We start from the raw sequence: 18,764 nt of genomic DNA on the forward strand, positions 1-18,764 counted from the left end.
GTGCTGTGTTGTGTCTCCTTTGAAATCACATGGTCTCGTCCCTCTGGGACACATGAAAGCAGAGAATCGTTATTCAAACTCTTCAGCACACACCCTAATGAATTGTAGACACCATGAAAACCATCCTCATGTCAAAAAAATCATCTTGATCAAAAATACCCATAGAATACCCATAGAATTGCAAAGGATCTTTATGATTCTACCCCCTTAACACTGCCCATACGTTTCATATCATACATCATTTTCTCCTGGTCATTTATACACGCAAACCTTTTACTGTTTATAGCTAATATTTGTGTTAGCTGATGTAAAAAAAAAATATGCATTTGCTGTTTGAAAAATATAATCGAGCTACAGCATTTGATGCGTAGCGGTAAACGATGCCTATTGTTCACTTAGGGTAATTGTATCATAGATGAAGGTGAATGATGGTTAAAAAGAAAAATATAACACTACTTATATAACTACTTTTTCTCTTGGATCCCTTCTCTTTCATACATTCACAAAAAATATTTACTTAAACAGGCTCCATAGATATGTATCTTATGAGGCTTTTACAGTTGTTGTTTTTTACAACGTTGGCGAGGGCAAATATTCTACCTCTGAAAACCCAGTCGAAAAAGGATCCTCTTAAAACACAAAACGCATAAAGAGCTGGCATGTTGCCCAAAATCGACAGTGGGAGGCAGGCTCTGAGGAATGATTTTTCAGGAATCACATAAAATCCCCCGGTGGAGAAAGATAAAAAGAAAGACAGAAGGAAAAAGAGGGAGAGCAAAAGAGTGTGTGTTGAAGAAGAGCCAGAGAGAGGGGGCTGTAAAAGGAATGGCGCGTGGAGAAAGTGTAAAGAAAGGGGGAACAAATGATTTTACTCTGACAGGCAGCGGAACTCTGCTGAGGATCCTTTTGATGTTTGTCACTGATTGCTCTTGCCACTGGAATTCCTTATTCTCTCAGAGAAAAGATGGGAGCAAAATAGCCCGGGGTAAGAAGGGATCTCAGAGAACAAGATGTTAATACGGGAGCCAAGTTGATCAGTAACGGACAAGGCACTAACTAATTAGACAAGAACACAAACGAGGTGATACAAGACTCAGAGAGAGGGAGAACTGAAGATCCAAAGAGATGGCCTGCCTGCCTGGCCTGCCATGCAGTCTCAGAGCATCTCATTCTAGTATAGTGTTCTCCATGCTGCTTGGTCCCATGGTTCCAGTGATTCCACACAGAGATGCCGTTTTCTAAGAACAGGGAGAGAGGGGGCTGTGATCTCTGACTCTTTCTCTGTCCCTCTCTCTCTCTATCCATAACCCCTCTCCACTCAGCTGCCCCCTAGTTGGTAGACTCTGGGCAGCTGGAGGAAGGAGAGAAAAAGAGAGAGGAGGGAGGGCAGGACGTTTAGCTGCTGAGGGAATGCATGAAACAATGCCACCAGACATTACAATTCACACTAGGTTCAGAGGCCTCACATTTTCTTATCTCAAGACATTTCCCTTTGTGCATAAGTCTCCTTAGTGATTTGTATTGCTGGCAAAAGTCCACTAAGTAAGCACCTCTTCCTATCCTCATCCTCTCACATGTCAAGATCCACTGCTTTAATAGTAAGCAATTTTCATCAGCTCTCAAAATCCTCCCACTTTCTTATGGTATAAGGGAATCACGTCACTAAGCAGTTAAACTGAACTCAATCGGGTGTAAACAATAGATCATTGCTTATGGGGTGGAGTGAGTTAAGTACCTCAACATAATACAAATAAATCCACCAGGAGCACCTCATTTGGTGTTGAAAGAGACAGTGATAAGCCTAAGAACAATGTCCCACACAATGTTTGATCTGTTGTCTATCTATATATTTATAGATATAAATGGACAGAAATATATATATATATATATATATATATATATATATATATATATATATATATATATATATATATATATATATATATATATATATATATATATATATATATATATATATATATATATATATGCAATGCATTTGGTCAGTAATAAGTCCCTTTGACTTTTTCACATTTTGTCACATTACAGCCGTATTCTAAAATGGATTCAATAAAAAACATTTCCACACGATACCCCATAATGACCAAGTGAAAACAAGTTTAAAAATAAATATGATTAAAAATAAAAAACAGAAATATCTTATTTACAGAAGTACTCAGACTCTGTGCCATGAGACTTGAAATTGAGCGCAGGTGCATCCTGTTTCCATTGATCATCCTTGAGATGTTTATATAACTTGATTGGAGTCCACCTGTGGTAAATTAAATTGATTGGACATGATTTGTATAAGGTCCCACAGTTGACAGTGCATGTCAGAGCAAAAAACAAGCCATGTGGTCGAAGGAATTGTCCGTAGAGCTCCAAGACAGGATTATGTTGAAGCACAGATCTGAGAAAGGGTACCAAAACATTTCTGCAGCATTGAATGTCCCAAATAACACAATGACCTCCATCTTAAATTAAATAAGTTTGGAACCACCCAGACTCTTCCAAGAGCTGTCCACCCAGCCAAACTGAGAAATCGCTTTGAAAAAGGCACATGTGACTCAATAAAAGGTACATGACAGACCACTTGGAGTTTGCCAAAAGGCACCTAAAGGACTCTCAGACCATGAGAAACAAGATTCTCTGGTCTGATGAAACCAAGAGTGAAATCTTTGGCCTGAATGCCAAGCATCACGTCTGGAGGAAACCTGGCACCATCCCTACGGTGAAGCATGGTGGTGTCAGCATCATGCTGTGGGGATGTTTTTTAGCGGCAGGAACTGGGTGGCTAGTCAGGATCGAGGGAAAGAGAAATGAAGTACTGAGAGATCATTGATGAAAACCTGCTCCAGAATGCTCAGGACCTCAGACTGGGGTGAAGGTTCACCTTCAAACAAGACAACAACCCTAAGCACACAGCCAAGACAATGTAGGAGTCTCTGAAAGTTCTTGAGTGGCCCAGCCAGAGCCCAGACTTGAACCTGATTGAACAACTCTGGCGATACCTGAAAAGAGCTGTGTAGCGACGCTCCCAATCCAAACTGACAGAGCTTGAGAGTATCTGCAGAGAAGAATGGGAGAAACTCCCCAAATGCAGGTGTGCCAAGTGTGTAGTGTCATACCCAAGAAGACGCAAGGCTGTGATATTTGTTTTTTTAGTTTTTATAATATGCTAAAATTTCTAAAAACCTGTTTTTGCTTTGTCAATATGGGGTATTGTGTGTAGGATTGATGAGGGAAACATATTTTTTATGCATTTTAGAATAAGGTAGTAACTTAACAAAATGTGGTAGAAGTCAAGGGGTCTGAATACTTCCCGAATGCACAATGTATATTTACAGTAACAGTCAAACGTTTTGGACATACCTACTCATTCAAGGTTTTTTATTTATTTCTACTTTTTTACATTGTAGAATATTAGTGAAGACATCAAAACTATGAAATAACACATATGGGATTATGTAGTAACCAAAAAGTGTTAAACAAAAGTAAATATATTTAATATTTTAGATTCTTCAAAGTAGCCAACCTTTGCCTTTGACAGCTTTGCACACTCTTGGCATTCTAATGGTCTTAAAGGACTTCCCACATATGCTGAGCATTTGTTGGCTGCTTTTCCATCACCCTGCGTTCCAACTCATCCCAAACCATCTCAATTGGGTTGCGGTCCGGTGATTGTGGAGGCCAGGTCATCTGATGCAGCACTCCATCACTCTCCTTGGTCAAATAGCCCTGACACAGCCGGGAGGTGTGTATAAATTAATCCCAGACAGTGTCACCAGCAAGGCACCCCCATACATCACACCTCCTCCTCCATGCTTCACGGTGGGAACCACACATGTAGAGATCATCCGTTCATCTACTCTGTGTCTCACAAGGACACGGTGATTAGAACCAAAAATCTCAAATTTGGACTCATCAGACCAAAAAAACAGATTTCCACCGGTCTAATGTCCATTGATCATGTTCTTTGGAACAAGCAAGTCTCTTCTTATTATTGGTGTCCTTTAGTAGTGGTTTCTTTGCAGCAATTCGACCATGAAGGCCTGATTCACACAGTCTCCTCTGAACAGTTGGTGTTGAGATGTGCCTGTTTCTTGAATTCTGTGAAACATTTAGTTGGGCTGCAATTTCTGAGGCAGGTAACTCTAATTAACTTATCCTCTGCAGCAGAGGTAACTCTGGGTCTTCCATTCCTGTGGCGGTACTCGTGAGAGCCAATTTCAATAGCACTTGATGGTTTTTGTGACAGAACTTGAAGAAACTTTCAAAGTTCTTGCCATTTTCTGGATTGACTGACCTTCATGTCTTAAAGTAATGATGGAGTGTTGTTTCTCTTTGCTTATTTGAGCTGTTCTTGCCATCATATGGACTTGGTCTTTTTCCAAATAGGGCTATCTTCTGTATACCACCCCTACCTTGTAACAACACAACTGATTGTCTCAAACACATTAAGAATGAAAGAAATGCCACAAATGAACTTTTAACAAGGTACACCTGTTAATTGTAATGCATTCCAGGTGACTTCTTCATGAAGCTGGTTGAGAGAATGCCAAGATTGTGCAAAGCTGTCATCAAGGCTAAGGGTGGCTACTTTTAAGAATCTCAAATATAAAATATATTTTGATTTGTTTATTATGATTCCACATGTGTTATTCCATAGTTTTGATGTCTTCACTATTATTCTACAATGTATAAAATAGTACAAATAAAGAAAAACCCTTGAATGAGTAGGTGTGTCCAAACCGTTGACTGGTACTGTGTATGGATGTGTCAAATGTATAATTTGAAAAGTTCTTTATTAAAAATGTAGTTATTTGTCACATTTGACTGCTACTACTTATTTCTCTGAGAGTGAGGGGTATATATACAGTGAGGGGAAAAAGTATTTGATCCCCTGCTGATTTTGTATGTTTGCCCACTGACAAAGAAATGATCAGTCTACAATTTTAATGGTAGGTTTATTTGAACAGTGAGGGACAGAATTACAACAAAAAAATCCAGAAAAACACATCTTTAATGAGGGAAATAAGTATTTGACCCCTCTGCAAAACATGACTTAGTTCTTGGTGGCAAAAACCCTTGTTGGCAATCACAGAGGTCAGACGTTTCTTGTAGTTGGCCACCAGGTTTTCACACATCTCAGGAGGGATTTTGTCCCACTCCTCTTTGCAGATCTTCATTAAGGTTTTGAGGCTGACGTTTAGCAACTCAAACCTTCAGCTCCCTCCACAGATTTTCTATGGGATTAAGGTCTGGAGACTGGCTAGGCCACTCCAGGACCTTAATGTGCTTCTTCTTGAGCCACTCCTTTGTTGCCTTGGCCGTGAGTTTTGGGTCATTGTCATGCTGGAATACCCATCCACGACCCATTTTCAATGCCCTGGCTGAGGGAAGGAGGTTCTCACCCAATATTTGACGGTACATGGCCCCGTCCATTGTCCCTTTGATGCGGTGAAGTTGTCCTGTCCCCTTAGCAGAAAAACACCCCCAAAGCATAATGTTTCCACCTCCATGTTTGACGGTGGGGATGGTGTTCTTGGGGTCAAAGGCAGCATTCCTCCTCCTCCAAACACGGCGAGTTGAGTTGATGTCAAAGAGATCCATTTTGGTCTCATCTGACCACAACACTTTCACCCAGTTGTCCTCTGAATCATTCAGATGTTCATTGGCAAACTTCAGATGGGCATGTATATGTGCTTTCTTGAGCAGGGGGACCTTGCGGGCGCTGCAGGATTTCAGTCCTTCACGGCGTAGTGTGTTACCAATGGTTTTCTTGGTGACTTTGGTCCCAGTTTCCCTGAGATCATTGACAAGATCCTCCCGTGTAGTTCTGGGCTGATTCCTCACTGTTCTCATGATCATTGCAACTCCACGAGGTGAGATCTTGCATGGAGCCCCGGGTCGAGGGAGATTGAAAGTTCTTTTGTGCTTCTTCCATTTGCGAATAATTGCACCAACTGTTGTCACCTTCTCACCAAGCTGCTTGGCGATGGTCTTGTAGTCCATTCCAGCCTTGTGTAGGTCTACAATCTTGTCCCTGACATCTTTGGAGAGCTCTTTGGTCTTGGCCATGGTGGAGAGTTTGGAATCTGATTGATTGATTGCTTCTGTGGACAGGTGTCTTTTATATAGGTAACAGACTGAGATTAGGAGCACTCCCTTTAAGAGTGTGTTCCTAATCTCAGATTGTTACCTGTATAAAATACACCTGGGAGCCAGAAATCTTTCTGTTGAGAGGGAGTCAAATACTTATTTCCCTCATTAAAATGCAAATCAATTTATAACTTTTTTTGACATGCGTTTTTCTGGATTTTTGTTGTTGTTATTCTGTCTCTCACTGTTCAAATAAACCTACCATTAAAATTATAGACTGATCATTTCTTTGTCAGTGAGCAAACATACAGAATCAGCAGGGGATCAAATGCTTCTTTCCCTCACTGTAGCGTTTTGCAATAAAACATGATAATTTGTCTTACTGAAATGAAACTATCAAGTGATAGACGTCAAACAAATACATATGTCATTGAACAACCCCATGCCATGATTAGGTGGTGAAAAAACACACCAATCTCTTTTTAGAAGTTCTTTAAACAGTAAAAGCTAATTCTAAAAATGGATATAGAGCGTTTTGGAATGAAACTCTTCATATCTACACAAGACCACTAATCATGCAAATTTATACATCCATTACTGAAATATTAGATAGCACACACAAAACGGAGATCAAAAGAGGCTGTACACTCAGAGAGTGAATGAGAGTGGATGAAAGAATCTCATTCTATTTTTAGAAACAACGATGTGTCACATTTTCACATTTGACCCAAGAAGGCAGGTCATCATAATAAAGTGATTGGACTGGGGCCCTCTTTCTCTATGTCTCTCTCTCTCTCTCTCTCTCTGTTTCCCTCTCTATGTTTTTCTCTTTCTCTACCTCTCACTCTCGCTACCTCTCACTCTCGCTCATCAAAATCTTCCTGTACACAGACCAGTCCATTGAGACCAGAGGGGCGTGAACTGTGTCAAGGGGAACCTTCTACACCAGAGAGGTCTTGGACTATCACCCAAGCCTCCAGGCAGTAGCATATGCAACACAATATGGCTTAATCTGACACCATAAGTTATTATCACCCTAGTCTCAGCCCAGAGGATGTGCACGCTCCTCCATGAAGGACTGCATTGTGGCCTGACTCTGGGTAGAGACCATAGAGAAACAGGACCTTGCTATGATCCGTGACCTTTCATTTATACGCTGCTACTGTGACGAAGCACCGGAGAGGTCAATGGCTACAAGGGGGCAAGAGCTGTTTGGGCTGTTAAAAAAGAATGCATTTGTGAATGGGGTTTTGGGTTGAGGGCAGAGGATTGCTGATTGAAGACTTCTGTGAGTGAGAGTGAGAGGTAAGGGAGAGGCGAGAATGGATGACCCTGTTCGAGCCCTAGCTGGTCAGGGAGGCTCATAGTTCCTTTTATGTTTATAATGTATTTCCCTTTCCTGTTGTAATTGGCCTTTGGGATGGATACACCCATCACCACTCCACCCCTGACCACTCCACCCACATAATTTTCCTCCGGAAATTGCTGTTGTAAGGACTTTATAACTTAAGAAAGTGTAAGAAACAATTTTGTAATCATTATGTATGGAAACCTAAACTTTAAAATGCTTAATTGAGCCAAACATTCTGTTTAATTATTTTATAATCTGAAAGTTGAGGGGGAATTCCATTGGCAAAAAAATTATCTGAGCAAAGAGTTATATAACAATCAAATTTAGTACTGTAAGTAGTGGCAGTAAGATTTTGGCTAACGTTCTACTGGTTTGGCTCACTTGTCTTTCTTAACCCAGGCCACTAACCCAAGAACCTACCTTAAACCTCCCCTTAACTATAAAAGCCCTCTAATTCCCTCTTTTCACATCTGGGGGAATCACACTAATAGGCTGAGCGGTGTCCACCCAAACCCTGACCCTGTGACCACCTAGTTCTGGGACTGAGAGACAGACCTAAACTAGGGATTCAACAGAGTGGAGCACAGTGGGCAGAGATGGAAACTCCTGCTAGGCTGTCCTGGGTGCCTATTTTCAACATTTCACCATTGCAATTATACCCCAAAATACAAACTGAAATGACAGTTTGAACAGCAGAACAGCTAGAATAATAGAGAAACAGGGTTTTAGGGTTAGAGGCACCTCAGGTATTTATGCTAGTGTTAAATATCCTCTACCCTTAATTTACTTCCTGAGACAATATTCACAAAGCATCTCAGAGTAGTAGTGCTGATCTAGGATCATATCTCCCCTGTCCATTCATTATAATCTGAAAGTCAAAAATGATCCTAGATCAGCACTCTGAGATGTTTAAAAATACATGCCATGGTCTGATTTTGTAATGTGTCTTTTCTCAAGTCGTCATAAGAATGGGTCAGATGAGGATTTGCAGCAAGTAAATTACCCCTGATTACATTAAGTGGGTAAGGGACCTCAGCATGTCACAGGGATAATATACTCCCCCAGAATCTCCGTCTGTCACATGGTACAGGAAACAAGAAGAGGTCATGATGCAGCACAAACCAGCTGCCCAAACAAAACAGCCTGTTCCCTCTAATCTATACCAGGGGAATTCAACACTTACCCTACAGCCTGCTGGTTTTCTATTCTACCTGATAATTAATTGTACCCACCTGGTGTCCCAGGTCTAATACAGTCCCCGGCAAGAGGTGAACAATGAAAAAACGCAGTGGAACTGGCTTCGAGATCCACAGTTGAGTTTGATGGGTCTATGCCACAGGAGGTTGGTGGCACCTTAATTGGGGCGGATGGGCTCGTGGTAATGGCTGGAGCGAATAGGTGGTATAGTATTAAATACATGGTTTCTATGTGTTTGATGCCATTCCATTTGCTCCATTCCAGGCATTATTATGAGCTGTCCCCCCATCAACAGCCTCCACTGGTCTATGCAATGGCACAGTAGTCCACCAGGCAAATCATTAATGTGTCTCCTTTAACACCAAGACTTACTGTGGGAGAAATGGTCTGATGAACCACAGTGACATTGTTGGGAATGAAATGAAAAAATGAAAATAGCTCCATCCCATGAAGGGTGTGTATATTTGGCATGGGTCCTCAGATCCTCAAGAAGTTCTACAGCTGCACCATCGAGAGCATCCTCACTGCCTGGGATGGCATCTGCTTGGCCTCTGACCGCAAGGCACTACAGAGGGTAGTGCATATGACCCAGTACATCACTGGAGCAAGGCTTCCTGCCATCCAGGGCCTCTATACCAGGCCATCAGAGGAAGGCCCTAAAAATGGTCAAGACTCCAGCCACCCAAGTCATAGACTGTTCTCTCTGCTACCACATGGCAAGCAGTACTGAAGCGCCAAGTCTCGGTCCAAAAGACTTAACAGCTTCTACCCCCAAGCCATACTGTAAGACTCCTGAACAGCTAATCAAATGGCTGCTGAGACTATTTGCATTGCCCCCTTTTATGCTGCTGCTACTCTGTTTATTATCTATGCATAGTCACTTTAACTCTACCTACATGTACATATTGCCTCAATTACCTCGACTAACCGGTGCCCCCTCACATTGACTCTGTACCGGTACCCCTTGTATATAGCCTCACTATTGTTATTTTACTGCTTCTCTTTAATAATTTGTTACAGTTATTTTTTATTTAACACTTATTTTTTATTTCAACTGCATTGTTGGTTTAGGGCTTGTAAGTAAGCATTTCACTGTAGAATTGTATTCGGCGCATGTGACAAATACATTTTGATTTAATATTTGGAGATATTCTTGTCTTTCATTGTGATTCAATTTATTTGTATGTTTCTACCTCAAGACCTGGTGTGACCAGTTTGCTTTTGTGGTGGCTAACTATCACATCATTTTAAATTGTTCGCACACATATCGTATAATTTAGGTTGATGCGCTTACTTATTTACATATGACAGAGAAAGCACTGGACACTGGTGGTTCAACGAGTCCACCAACCTTACATCTCCAAAACCATCAAAAGGGTTCATTAACTATCATAAGGATCGTGACAGTGTCATTGGCTCTCTCTCTCTCCATACATCGACCCTAAGTCAAGTTAGTGCCATGCACCAACATGAAAGGCATCTCTCCTGCAGTACACTGAACATCCCCCAGGAGAGGCCCTAGTGGTACAGATGGAAAATCTTCTCCGTAATTAAAATTTTACTGAGTGTCAGAGAGCTAGCTGAGTTAGCTGAGGCTCAACGCCTGGGGGTTTGTTCAGAAGGCATTTTAGATTGTGATCGCCTGAGGTGTCTTGAAGATGTTTCTATTGATATTCACTTTAACAAGCTACATGTGCAGACAACTAAGACACCCCATAAAAGAAAAGCAGATGATTTTGCTAGCTACTAGCACATAGTGCGAACATAACCCCTTACATGGCCGGTGATAAAATAGTAGAAACCATTTTACATGGCCTTGTGGTTTTGCTTACAGTTTATATGAGAGTATTATTCTTGTGAAAGTCAGGAAGGTCATTCTTTCAAACCACTTGCATGCGCCCTAACAAATACAGTTAATTATGAAGTTATAAAACAATGTGTTTGTGTGTGCGCGCTTCTCCGCATTCGTGTGCTCTTCAGTTCTCCACCAGCGTGGCTTTACAAGGAATGCTAAATAAAACGCTGTGCTGTGGCCAGCAGTTCACATTTATCTAAAATGGACTCCAGCTGTACAGCAGAGTAGAGCAGTGAGGTTTCCCAGCTGTGGTGCGATGCAGACATGGGTTCAAATACTATTTGAAATCTTTCAAATACTTTGAGTGTTTTCTTTAGCCTGTCTGGAGTGCCAGGTGGGTGGAGTTTGTACTTTTGCGACTATTGTATTTTATCCATTGCGACAGGCAAGATCAATCAAGCCCAGCTAATGTATTTGAAATTATGACAAATAGTATTTGAATCCACCCAGCTGTGGTGCGATGCTGACAGCGCTGACAGGCCTATCCGCCCAGAGTGCCCGCCTGCCTGCATGCCCTCCTGCCCTCACACAGGAATAGGAAACCCATCTCTGTACCAACAGCTCTAGCAGGAGGAATCCGCATACCCCAAGACAGCCATGTTATTTCACAACCAATCAGTTTTCAGGGAACTCTAGGAAGACACTTGTTTGGTATTCTCCAGTGTAGTGCCTATGTTGGGTAAAAGTGTTCACTAGTCCTTTTTCTTTTTCACTTTGCTCATACATGTCAGAATGAAAATGTACACACAATTGATGAACAAATAAAAGATCAACAGCAAACAGATAACTACAAATAGAGACAGCTCGTTTTACTACTTTACATTTTTTTAAATCTTTCCTTACACACAGACATGTTAACAAAGCTAAAGAGGTCTACCACCGTGGCACTCGAACCATAGCTCCCACTGGGCACAGACGTTAATTACATGTCGATTCCACATTGGTTCAATGTCATTTAAATGGCGTGGAAACAACATTGATTCAACCAGTATATTCCCAGTCGGATGTCACTGTATAATCCACTTGTAATTATTCATGATATGGCCCTTTGCAAATCAGCATCTGTTGTTCAATATCCCTCCATCTGCCTAAGTGACTCTGTTCCACTTGGAGTTTTTATTAAGACAACATAAAACAAGCTCTGATTAATACACAGTAATGACACTGATCATTATTTAATCTAGATGCCCAAGACACTGAAATAGCACTGAAAAAAACAAATCAATAAATTCATAAAATCAGCATTAGAAAGGCAATTCTAGTTACACTTTAAGTGTTGATTCTTATGTCGACCTGTGCTGCTTGCTACTAGCCCCCCAGAACATGTACAATACCCTCAGTCATTTTGCCCATAGGGATGGAGAGAGGAGACACTTACTAGCCCCTTTTAGTGTAATTTAAGCATAGTGCTAAACCCCACACCAATATCTGGGCTTTTAGCACTAGCAACATGTCAAAACCTTCCATTTTAGGTGGGAAAGGATTCTCACAGGTCACATCAACATGGGTGGGGGTGCAGGGCCAAAACAGTTGGACTGGACTGGCATTATCACTAGCTAGAGACTCTGGTGGCTATCACTGTGGTACTGTGCATTCCCCTGGACATCCTTGTTTGTGAATTTAGTCCTCACAGTTAAACCTGACTCTCATGTTAAACAACACATTTATCATAAACATTTGAATATTATCATTTGCAAACAATTATTGACTATTTTATCCGGGAATGTTATAAGCAAACCACAAGCCTAAGTACAGTGCAGGTTGGATGGGGAGCGTAGCTGGATGGGGAGTGTATTTTCAGGTCTCTCCAGAGATGTTCAATTGGGTTCAAGTCCGGGCTCTGGCTGGGCCACTCAAGGATATTGAGATTAGTCCCGAAACCAATCCTGCATTGTCCTTCCTGTGTGATTAGGGCTGTTGTCCTTTTGGAAGGTGAAACTTCACCCCAGTCTGAGGTCCTGGAGCAGGTTTTCATCAAGGATCTCTCTGTACCCTGCTCCGTTGATCTTTCCCTCGATCCTGACTACTCCCAGTCCCTGCTGCTGAAAAACATCTAAACAGAATTATGCTGCCACCACCATACTTCAGCGTAGGGATGGTGCCAGGTTTCCGCCAGATGTGACGCTTGGCATTCAGGCCAACGAGTTCAATCTTGGTTTCATCAGACCAGAGAATCTTGTTTCTCATGGTCTGAGTCCATTAGATGCCTTTTGGCAAACTCCAAGCGGGCTGTCATGTGCCTTTTACTGAGGAGTGGCCTCCGTCTGGCCACTCTACCATAAAGGCCTGATTGGTGGAGTGCTGCAGAGATGGTTGTCCTTCTAGAAGGTTCTCCCATCAGGAACTCTCGAGCTTTGTCAGAGTGACCATTGGGTTCTTGGTCACCTCCCTGACCAAGGCCCTTCTCCCCCGGTCGCTAGGTTTGCCCAGATCTGTGCCTCGACACAATCCTGTCTCGGAGCTCTCTGACAATTCCTTCGACCTCATGGCTTGGTTTTTGCTCTGACATGCACTGTCAACTATGGGAACTTATATAGATAGTTGTGTGCCTTTCCAAATCATGTCCAATCAATTGAATTTACCACAGGTTGACTCAAATTAAGTTGTAAAAACATCTCAAGGATGATCACTGGAAACAGGATGCACCTGAGGGTTTGAATACTTACGTAAATAAGGTATTTCTGTTTTTTATTTGTAATACATTTGCAAACATTTCTAATATGAAACTAATATGTAATCAATTCTAGATTAAGGCTGTAACGTAACAAAATGTGTAAAAAGGCAAGGGGTTAGAATACTTTCTGAGTGCACTGCATGTTGTCAAACAAATAAAGTGAAATATTTTTGACAAACCAATCATTCTTGAAAAAATCCACCATGATTGCTATGGGTTTTAGCCACTAATCATAGGCCAGTTTAATGGTCATGAAGACGGCCATTATACTCTGTGGCAATTATGGGGCCAGTTGTTGCAGAGGGAACGTGATCCCCAGGTCCAGGAATATTGGCCTCTCCCACCACTCTCTTCGGCCCTATCAACCATTGACTAAAGACATCTGTGGAAGACATCTTTATCACTGGATAACCAGAGGATATTGTGAGAACATTGGCCTGGCCTGGGCTGTCCATTAAGTACACTGTTAGAACAAGGTCTCGGAGGACAAAGGGGTTTCTGGTCTAAAGCCAGCTGGAAGAAGAATAAATGAGGTTAGGACATAACTGGAGTGATTGTCCTTTAAATGTGATCCAACTGTGGGGCAGAAAGAATGTGAGGGATGTTCTGTCACAGAGTGAGCATGTGCACAGCACGCATGCACATGCTCACATGTTAACACTTATGGCTTAATACTATCTATAGTTGGTATCAGCCAACAGTCAATAAATATGAGATAGAAGAAGAATACAGCCTCTCCTATCCTAGTAAATCACTTGCCTGGCTACCCAGACTCTTTGCACTGGCCAAACGCTACGGCACGCCTACGGACATTAGTTTCTTGTCTGCAATGAGTCTGGATCTTAGTACCTCCCTGACCCTTCACTGAATGAGAACACATTCTGGGCTGTCTGATTGGTGCAGACACCAATGTGCTGTGGGCCAGAGCCAGATCACACATGGGTAAAGCGGCGGATTAAAAACGTGTCATTGGTTTTGATACTCTGGTTAGAGATGATTCAGTCGCCCCTCGTCACCACAAAGGACTTCAATGATGGCAGTCTTAGACTAAAGTATGTAGCAAAGAATTTTGTGTGAGTCGTCAGGCTAGTAAATCACATACGTGGACTAAACCATTAAAACATTTCATTTCATATCAGTGTAGTCTATACATCTCCTCTCCCACCACACCAGTTTTAAAATCCATGAATAACAGACAGACAAAATGAAGACAAAATGATGATCTGGCAGCGATACAGACAAAGCTCTCTCTGACTTTGTGACATTCTGAAAATCCTGCTCTCTCACTCTGAATAGAATAAAAAATCTGCCTGCTTTGTATTTCAGAATTATTGTGGTTTATTGTGGTTACTGTGGTTTTCCATTTTCCTCTTTCCGGCCACACCACTAGCCAGGGCCGGATTACCGAACAGCCACGCAGGGAAATGTGTAGAATAGCAGTACATTTTCTTTAAAACTGAAAACGTTTATCTCAGCCTCATGGAAAAATGGGAACAGAAGCATGAGATGACCTATAAAACAAAACAAAATATCTGCCACATAAGAAAAAAGCGTTGAATTAAAACATTTTCTCTTGAAATGCAGTAAGGTCGGTGCCCTGGTGCCCCAAATGCAGTAGTCCGGCCCTGCCACTAACCTTTGTGAGAGCACAGTTCCAGGACCCATAATCCCTACTGGGTTTTGGCCATTAGCAATGCAGAGAAATAGACATTTACTGAAAAACAAACAACAACAAACAAAAGTGAGCGGGGGGACAAAAATAAACTTACACATGACATAAAATAATTGCCAGTCACAATTTCAAACAGATGTGTGTTTAGATGGAGTTGGCCCGGCCAGGCGGCTCAGCGGCTAGTGTCCCTGTTAAATATAGTAATTTGATTCGAAAAACAAGCAGTGAGTGAGTGTGAGATGGGCTGAGGGCCAATGGGACCATTCAGAGAGCATTCTAATGACTCTGGAGGTCAGGGGTCGTCAGAGTAAAAGCAGATCAGAGAGGATGTGAGGCCGGCGGCCAGGACAAGGCCCATAAATCCACCCATCTCAGCTCCCCTCTCTCTTTTGGAGGAAGCCATCTTTTCGCTTGCCATTAGAATTAAAACACAATCACAAGCCTCATATTGTGCTACAGCCAGGGCCAATCCTAGCGGTTATAATTCAAAGAGGTCAATGAGGTCATGTATTTTAAGAGCATTTGAGGAGCATTGTGTTTCTGGCTCCTATCTGGGTGACTGAAGGGTTGTGGGAAACTGGCCTGGACTTTATTTGAATTTACAACTGATTGAACAGTGCATGCACGCTGTAATGTGGAATAAAACATGATTTGGGACATTTTCTGTAAGTAATTATTCTACAAATGCTGCATATTACAAACATAAAAATGCAATATTTCAATCAATTAGGATAAAAAAATTCAAGAAGACTGCCATGAGAACAGTGTTGTATTAAATGTCCTCTAAATCACTGTAACAAAAAATATATGCGAGCGCAAGAAAATAAACAAACCGTCTCCAGGGAAAATCCCAGAATTAAATAGTTATTCTTCCTATTTTCAGCCAGCCAGTCAGCCATTCGTTCAGCCAGACAGCCATACAGAAATGTTTTAACACTGAGCGGACAGCTGCAGTTTATGGCAGAAATGGTGCAAGACGATCAGGGTCATTTTCATGGCTTGGCCCTTGAGAACACACACACGCCTTTCAATTCTGCATGTAAAAACTTTCAGCAGGACGGCAAACAATGTCTGAGAAAAAGTGTGAAGAAGGGAAAATGGTTCTTTCACTCAACAACAGCTCAGGCCAATTTGAGTGCTCGGGTACTTCACTGTAGAATAGCTGTGATATGCCCTCTAGTGGTGAAGGAGTAGAATGGTTCCTTTTTAAATTCCAAACTGGAGGAAAAAGCAGATTGGGGTTTTGTTCCGATACAATCCATGAGTTACAAAGAGTAGATATCGACACCAAGTATCTCTGAAAAATGACATAAAGAACATCAAACATTTCAAAGAATAAGCATGTGAAGCTAAGATCAGTCATTGTAGATCACATGTTTTACACAATATCAGCCATTATCATCATGGACAGTATGTATATGTGTTTCCTTTCCACATGAGAAATTACTCTCTGAAGCATACTATCCCCACATTCCTAGCCCCCCCACCACCCGGCCCTCAGGGGCTGACAGAAATAAACACAGAACAGGGGGCATAATGTCACACTCTGTGGCCCTGCATGGGCATGACCCTTGGACCTGATGAAGACCTGAGTAGTCAAAACAATGTTAAATAAATCACATGGGAGCATAGAATGCAATGACTGGACTGTAGAGACTCTTTTCTCCCTTGGTGCCCCACCCATGACTATCTCTAGGACTCTGCAGCAACGTGCCACCCCTCACATCCCAGTCTTCAACCAGCTCCAGTGGATTCACCTCTAACCTCTGACCCCTTACTTCTAACCTCCTGACCCTCAGCCCATGACATGGTGTGGATTCCTTTAAGCTTGGCCACTCACCCCTGTCCACTAGAACCTAGAACATGAACTTTGGGTAACCAACGTGCTATGGCGTTAATGCTATGTACTGACATCCACCAGGCCTCACCATATAGATAGCTCAACCTAATGTCAGATGAAGATCTGTGAGTTTGGCTGGTGTAAGAGGAGCTGGGGCATCTCTGGAATGCTTTAGAGCTGCTGTGATGTGTAATTTTTCAGTGGCAGATATTGGAAAACACAGGTGGACATCTTTGTTTTAGACCCTAGAACAAATCTCGGAAACGGAACAGTCTGTCACAAACAAGAAATTACCCTAAATAATACAATATCTCAGGAGTCATGCTGCTAGAAAATCTGATAACAATTCAATAGGATGTCAATGAAATAAGGACTTACAAACCCCAAACTATTTTTTGTTGTAATTTTGTTAAATCTAGAGGAATCTTAAATAATAGCTCTACTGTATGTTAAGTACTCTGATTCAGACTCCCACAGCCTAACACCCCCACCCCCAAACCCCCACCCCTGGACCAACTTTGGGAAACCCTGACCCAGAGAATACTGTCATAAAGAGATTGTCATCATAATATCATTCTGGCAGCTCTCAATCCCCTGAGCATGATGGAGACCTCAGTCATGACCATAGACATACATACTTACATCATTGGCCATTACCACCACATCCACATTAAGCAGGTGTCTCCAGACCTTCATAAACAGGGAGACCTAGCAGGTGACAGGTTCCCAGAAGGATCAATCACACGCCTGTCTGTCATTCATCCAGTCAGGTACTGAGAAGAGGAAAGTGGACACAGGTAGAAGAATATGGGCCAGATTTACTAAGCTTTCCCCTAAGTTTGAATCTATTTCAAAAGGGAATTTAACAGGTGATTTGTCCCTACTGGTGCAAACGCTTACGACATCTGGCTTTTGTATCTCTTTGTGTCTGATCAGCCACCATCTTCTGTTCAGTGACCCTGCAGATCTCAAAAGTCTTTGAGTCACTCAGGCTACCATCAAAAGTCTTACCACCCTCTCAAAGCCTCCAACTATTTATTGTCCATATTTGGGAGATTGGCTCTCAGTAGTACTTCATTTTGGTCTAGAAATATCTTGGTTCAGTAATGACCGAGGGCACTTACAGTTATCGTTTTTTTGTATTGATGAGTAGTTACTTGTCATAGGTGACTTACTTCTTGTAAAACGCAAAATAAATAATGCATATACAATCCTTTTTGAACACTCACACAAAACAGGACAAACTATTTTCATGCCACACCGATACAGCTATGACCCGAAGTGGTTTTCCTAGCAGGTTACGAGAGCAGTTTTTTCACTAACCCATTTCCTAACCTTAACCTAATTCTCCCATAACCTGCTACAAAAAAGTTACTTCCGGTTGTAGCTGTATCGAAGTGGCATGAAAAGGGTGTTTGAATTTCTCTTGGACCCATAGAGATAGATAGAGGACTCTTCATGGATATAACTTGCTTTAGCATTGACATTGCCATTGCTATTGGGCATTGTCATCACCCACCATGTTAAAGTAGTCAATTGTGTGGGGATTGCTATAGGTTGTAGCCTCAACGGTGTTGCTCATGCTGTCACAGACATTACAATGGCACAGATATAAATATGATTCCTCTATCGCTATGGTTGGACCTTGCGTATAAGGGGCACACTCTTTTCATGGCACTTGGATACAACGATGACTGGAAGTGATTTTCCTAGCAGTTTAGGAGAGCATTTTCGGTATCCCTAAACCCTAACCCTTTTCCTAGTCTTAACCTAATTCTTCTAACCTGCTACGTTCATTCTCCTAACCGTATACCTAAATTCTCCTGCTATAAAAAAAGTAACTTCAGGTCTTCTTCTTTTAGGGTACATGTTAGTCCCCTCTTGTGCTTGAGGCGCCATCATCTGTCAGTCTTGGGCAGTGCGTCCTTATTCAAAGAGAGCATGATGCCTCCGATGCCAGCATTATTGTGCTCTGTTTTGGAAATGTACAAGTTAAATTTGACTCACTTCATTCAATGGGACCACATAGAACAGTTGATCAGTTGATTTTATATTTGAGATTCTTCAAAGTAG

The sequence above is a fragment of the Oncorhynchus masou genome, chromosome 29 (assembly GCF_036934945.1).
Source record: "Oncorhynchus masou masou isolate Uvic2021 chromosome 29, UVic_Omas_1.1, whole genome shotgun sequence".
Lineage (NCBI taxonomy): Eukaryota > Metazoa > Chordata > Actinopteri > Salmoniformes > Salmonidae > Oncorhynchus > Oncorhynchus masou.